Here is a 6,524-nt window from a genome sequence, read left to right on the forward strand (position 1 = left end):
TTGCTTCATCTGCGTGTTGTTTAACTGCTGTAAGGGTTTGAGGGGATTTTCTCTATCAAAACCTTCTGTTTGTATAACTTTTCATAATTGTTCTAGAATATATGTTATATAAGGAAACAAAGTGTCCCACATGTGACTTACAATAATGCATATATAAAATTAGAATAGCTACTCATTACAGTCCTACAGAGAAGGCTAATAGGGAAAGAAGGGAGGGGGGATAATGAAAAACAAGGAAAGGGAAGAAAGATTGCTGTCCTGTTTGTTATTTTTATCTTTTCCATAAACTGAGGAATCTGTTTATTCAATAAGCATCAGCTAGAAATATAGTAGCAAGCAGGACTCACTGTCATCCAGTTTGTCATTCTAGAGCCAGGAAATTCATTAGTAGAGTGAACATTTACCAAGGGAAGTGATATTAGGAAAATAAAGCCCTATGAAACAGCAATTTTCTGAACAGTGCGTCAGAGAGCTCTGAGAAGGTAACTTTGACCAGAATGATGGACATTTTGTGAATTTCTGAAGCCATTCATGCCTCTGAAGTTCATTGTTCTTGGTATATAAAAACAGGCTACTTTATTTGCTTAAGCATGCTTTGGGCACATATATGAACTCACTGAAATTTGATGATAGGCTGGGATATTTGGTGTTTGTAGTCTCAATTCATCTGGTGCTCAGGTCTGGTAATGTTAGATTTATCTGGTATATTTAGGATATAAATCAAAATTGACTCAGTATTTTTCCTAGGCAATTGACACAAATGAGCAAGTTAACTCATAAAGTGTGTCAATTGGCTTCTAGTTTCAGAGGGATAGAGTCCATCGTGGTACCAGGCTATCTAGATAACCCTTTCTTGCTCCCATAAATGCTTGCCTAAAACTAGGCTCAGGACTCTACCCTCTTGCTGTGTCAAGGTTGGCAGGGAACCCAAACTCAAGTTTGAATAAAGAGACCCTAATGTGATTGCATCAGATTTGGCTCCTTGGTGGTCTTTTGGGGGTTCAAAGTTTCCTGGTACAATAGAAACAGAGAGAGCTCTAGGAATCTTGCAGGAGTCTTGAAATTTCAGAACCCACTCCCAGTGACATACTTCCAACAAGGCCACATCTTCTTAATCCTTCACTAACATTTCCATCAACTGGGTCAAAAGCTTCAAACATACAAGCTATGAGGGCCATTCTCTTTCAAACCACCAAAAATGTGGGTATAGTTTTAATGATTCCATTTCTCATTAAAACTCTCACCTTTTTTATGGTGAATATAAACAGCTTTCTCAGTGAGGTGAAAGTATGTGCTTAGAATAATTAGTCACAGAGATGACTTCTGGCTTATAAAATAACTTTTAGAAACTGCTTGCCCAGTTGAATTTCTCTGCCCTTTGCCTTTTGGTTTCTGCTCTGTCAAACCTCACAGCCTATTTCCACTTTCACTCACACCATTGTTGTCTTCTCATTGCTAATATTCTTTATAACTTACTTCCACATTTGGAAAAACTGTTTTGAAATTATACCTTATTGGATAGTTAAAAGAGAAATTCAGTTCTCAGTTAATCTTAGCCATTTCCTATATGTTACTGAAAGAAGATGACTGAAAATACATGTTAACATGACCTAGAATTTTTCTTCCCTACACAAATGTTTCTAAAACCTAAGCTAGTAAAATTTCTGTATGTAAACTCATACTACCCAGTGAGATAAACTTAATTTACAACTACAATCGATACTATCTTCTTTGGCAAAACTGGCACTTGAGATTTGGACTGGCACTGTCTTAGCCTATAATGTCTTAGTAACATAATCAGACATGTTTTCCCACTTGTTTTGAAACAATGAGACTGAATATCTTCCGGTCTGCTGGAGGGGAGGTTCACACCATTGTGGAAAATAGTGCTTAGCGTTCTTAACAGGTGTCTCAGGAAGGTGACACTTCTTGGCACGCTGACAACCATTTTTGGCAAACAAAACTTCAAACCCTGTTATTTTGAGAAGCAATTGTTTCCCAGCTGAGATGAAACATGACTTGCTCCTTCAGATAGAGGGTAGGAAGGTAACAAAAGACCTGAGGTTGTCTCCTGGGTATTACAAATGGCATTTTAACTGATTTAATCCCAGGTGGATTGAGGAATATAGAGGCAAGGCATTGGGAAGGGATATGTGAAATTACCCAAAAGAAGCAGATTCAGAATCTTGTATTAGCCTAAAGTAAGTGGTCTTTAGGAGCTACGTATCCGTTAAATTGGTTCAGATTTTTTTTTTAACTAGGGTATTGTCATCTCTTTGAGATGCTTGGACCTCTAACATTATGGAGCAACTTAGGTTTAATCTTAGAGTATTTGGAGAACTGGCAAACAATCAGAAAAGAATACGTATTTCACAGAGTAAAACATCTCTTGGTATAAAGGACAGAAATAAGTGTATTAATTCACCTCAGTTGAGAGAAAAACACCTTTGTAGACAAAAGTTGTTTCAGTACAGTATTAAAATAGCCCACCACACCAAAGTTCATTGCTCTATCACTTCATTTTATTTTCACTGTAGGTTGAGACTAGAGCCTGCCACCTATAAGTCCTGCCATTGAACTATATCCCCAAACCATCTCTCCTTAAAATTTTGAGATGGGCTCTCCCTATGTTGAGCAGGAGGCAAGTGAGAAATATAAAATTGTAGTCTAGACAGAGTGTGAATTTGTCTCCTGTCCTAGTCTCCTAAGTAGCTAGAATTATAAGCTTATGTCACCAGGCCCAGCTCTGTTACCACCTCTTGAATTTCAGTGTATTTTAAGATTTTGTGGTCCCCAACAGCCTGATCATACCAATATCCCTTTATTGTTTACTGATACATACTAACCAAATATTTAATAGCACACATTCAGCTTCCAGTCAAACATTTTAACAAGTACTTGAGTACCTATTTCAAGTAAAGCACAGAGCTATATAATAGGTAAATGAATTTTTTGATGGTCTCAGAGATCTCACTTTTTATGAGGTATAAAGTGAAAATAACTTAAAGGTAGTTAAATACACTAGGTTATAGATATCAAGGTGGTGAGTGTGCTGGCTACTTTACACTATATTATTCTGTTGAGTGAATAATCATAATCTTGGCAGTAGTTATAACCTGTTTATAGTTGAAGTAATTTATCCAAGTCTATATGAATGACAGAGCAGTATCAACATTTCAACACGTCAATAAAATAGGTCAGTTATCACTACTATGTACTGTAAGGTTAAAAAAGGAAGAGCAGAAAAATAACTCTTAGCCAGTTGAGCGTGTTTTGTTTTATTTCTTTCTGGTAAGTTCTATGCAATGACTGTGCCCATTTTTATTGTCTGGGTTTTAGTAAATGAATCTGATCTCTTCCATATAGCCATAAGGATCAATAGTCATAAGAAGTTTCTTTCTTCTCAGCCATATTCTGTGTTTTGATATGACATTGGTACATTAGTACTTGGAAAGTCAGCACACGGGGTTGGGGATTTAGCTCAGTGGTAGAGCGCTTGCCTAGCAAGCACAAGGCCCTGGGTTCAGTCCCCAGCTCCGGGGGGGGGGTGGGGAAAGGAAAGTCAGCATACAGGATCTAAACCAACTAATAAAATATTCCATCAAAATTTCACCCTTGCTATTTCACTAGAGTCACAGCCTGGTACAGCATATGTCCTGGTGAATAGAATTCTCTGAGAGAATCTGCTGGTCTTGGTACACTGGAAGGGACACCCAGTGCCTTGTTAGTGACCAGTGCAGAAAAATGTCCTACTTCACCTATCAGTGCATACTTACTTTCTTCTAAATCCTTTAAAAATAAAATAAATTTACTCTCAGTTGTGGAGTTTAGTCATGGCTTCAGTTTTGTCTCTCACAGATGATCTTACCGAATAGTTTGTAACTCCTCCTGACTCCTCCTGGGGTGATCTTTTTAACCCAGATTTTACAGCCTGACATGCCTAAAATAAGGTGTTTTCTAGATGACCACAGAATGCGGAAGAAAAAGTTTGTATGAGTATTACAAACAGTTGAGCAGAAGCCCACAAGTTCGGGTGACCTAAGAATGCAATGAAGTTAGTGATTGGTCATCGACACATTTGAGCTCTTCATCCAATAATAGTAGAACATCTTGGAAATTCATTGAGAGACAAGAGCTTTCCAGTGGCGATAGTCTTATCTATTGGAGTTCCTCAGTTGGAAATGAGACTTAGTAAAGAATCTCTGGGACCAGAACTGAGTGCTTTCTTTGCTAACTGGGAAGCACTTATGAACAGGGAACTGAAAGAACAAGATGCTGCATCGGAAAGACAGAAACAGAATATAAGTAAGGCCCTTGAGCAGCATCCCCGGAGCCCCTCTTGCCCATACCCAGCCATAAATGTGACGACTCTGTGAAAACTCTCCTTCTGTGGCACTCAGTGCTTTTTATACCATAACCTCACAACACCAAGAAAGCGTGAGCTTACAAACTAGCCTGACTCTGGATGCCCAGAGAGGGGAATTCTGATTCTCTGGCTTACCCAACATTCCATCCAAGCTGTCAAGACTGGGAAGTGAAGTCTATCTAAGAAATGCTTTTTCTTAAAACATTTTCAATGCTTCCCTCTCCTTTGTGTCAGAAGGGTATAAGTCAAGAAATTAGCCACCATCTCAAAAGTAAATTGTGTTACCATTTACATATTCCCTGGCAGTCCCCCTTCCCCCCCGCCACCCATGGGTCAGTAAATCTATTTAGTAAATTTTGAGGTCAATAAATTTTTTTAAAAAAATTAGACATTAAGGTTCAAGAATTCAAATTCAAATTCAAACAATAGAACTCTAAATTTTATTATCTAAAACTAGTTTCAGAATCTATTATGCATCAATAACAGAACAGTAGACCAGTAGCCTAAATGTATAGTTAACACTATTTTACTATATTATACATATATTTAAAATAGAGTTCTTGAGAACCTGCCGGTTGATCTAGAGCGCAGATAGCCCAAGATCTAACAAACAGATTCAAGTCACATATGTGGAGGGAAGGAATGGACAGAGGGCTAACAGACGCCTTTAGAGTTCTCCCTAACACTCTCCCAAGGAGAGCCATACTGGATCCCAAACTTAAAGGCAAGCGCGAAGAGTAAGGGGGCATGGTGATGAAAACTGGTTGATGATACCCATTTAAAACGAGGAGTGGACAAAAGATGAAGGGTGTGTGCTGGTTGTCCCATTATTTCAATACAAAATTAAAATAGCAGAACATAATTGTAAGTCTTGATTTTTAAAAAAAAAAATTGAGATAATTGAAGATGGAGAAGAAGGCCCTAATTGCTTTGAAGTTTCAGAAGTTAGAAATTTTGTGAAATATATCTTTCAAGAAACAGAAAGAGAATATGCTAAATAAATGGTCATAAAATTACCAAAATAGCCACAAATGTAAGCCTCTTAACTATTAAAATGCAAACATGAAGCTAACAGGCCATGGGGCAAAGGATAACACATTTAAAAGGGAAAGAGTAAGTTGACGACAGAATTCAGACATACGTAAAGGTACACATACACACATGTGAGCCCCTCCCCCACACATAAATGTATTAGGATTAGAAGCAGATTAATTGGCATGTTATGTTCTGCAGTTTTTGTTTTGTTTTGTTTTTAATTATGTTTTGAGAGCAAAGACTGCTTAAGAGGAGAAAGGAGCTCCTGGCCCTCAGTCACGGGTGCTATAGCTGCCTGTGGTGGAGGACAGCTGTAGACGTTTTTTTAAAATGTATTTATTCACTTTACATTGAAGTATCAGGACCCCCCCTCCTCATAGCACCCTCTTACCCAGATCCTCCCCCATCCCCTCCCCCATTCAGTCCCCTCCCCCATTTACTTCTGATATCTATTTTATTTCCCCTTCTGAGAAGGATTCAACCATCCTCCCTTGGGCCCTCCTGGTTGTTTGGCTCCGTTGGTTCTGTTGATTACAGCCTGGTTATCCTGTACTGTATAGCTAATATCCACTTATCATGAGTATATACCATGCATGCATGCGTCCTTTTGGGTCTGGATTTCCTCACTCAGGATGCTATTTTCTAGTTCCATCCTGGAGTATTTAACTATGGCTCTCAAAATGAGATAATTCTGATGTCCTTCCAAAGAGGAGAGAAGGACAGTCGTCACATAGAGAGGAACAGGGAAAGCCACATGAGCACAGAGTCGAGAGTGAAGATAAGCTCCCACAAGCCAAGGAATGCAAGGAGCCACTAGATGCCAGAGGAGAAGGGATTCCATCGAGAACGTTTGGAGACAGTGTGACCATGCCAGCACATTAATTTCGCGTTTTCGAATTCCAGAACTATGAGCAAACAAATTTCTGTTGTTTTAGGTCTTCGAGTTTGTGGTTAGTTTTACAGCAGTTGAAAATAAATAGAGCTTATTGCAAAAGGTCTGGAAAGCAGCCATTAAAGGGTTCAGTTGGAGGCATGACTCCCAAGCTCTAGGGAATGATGAAGAACATGCTGTACAGTGGCTGCCCTTCCTGGCTGACTCTGCAGCCCAGAAACCCCACTTTGC

The 6,524-nt window shown here is 38.9% G+C and overlaps 1 non-coding gene across 1 annotated transcript; it reads left to right on the forward strand.

The window, feature by feature from the left end:
• The first annotated feature begins 3,626 nt into the window (after positions 1–3,626).
• Positions 3,627–3,748, forward strand: LOC120102629 (small nucleolar RNA SNORA3/SNORA45 family). Its single transcript, XR_005504256.1, has one exon. It is a non-coding gene; the product is annotated as a small nucleolar RNA SNORA3/SNORA45 family (small nucleolar RNA).
• Positions 3,749–6,524: the final 2,776 nt, after the last annotated feature.

The sequence above is a fragment of the Rattus norvegicus genome, chromosome 4 (assembly GCF_036323735.1).
Source record: "Rattus norvegicus strain BN/NHsdMcwi chromosome 4, GRCr8, whole genome shotgun sequence".
Taxonomy (NCBI): Eukaryota; Metazoa; Chordata; class Mammalia; order Rodentia; family Muridae; genus Rattus; species Rattus norvegicus.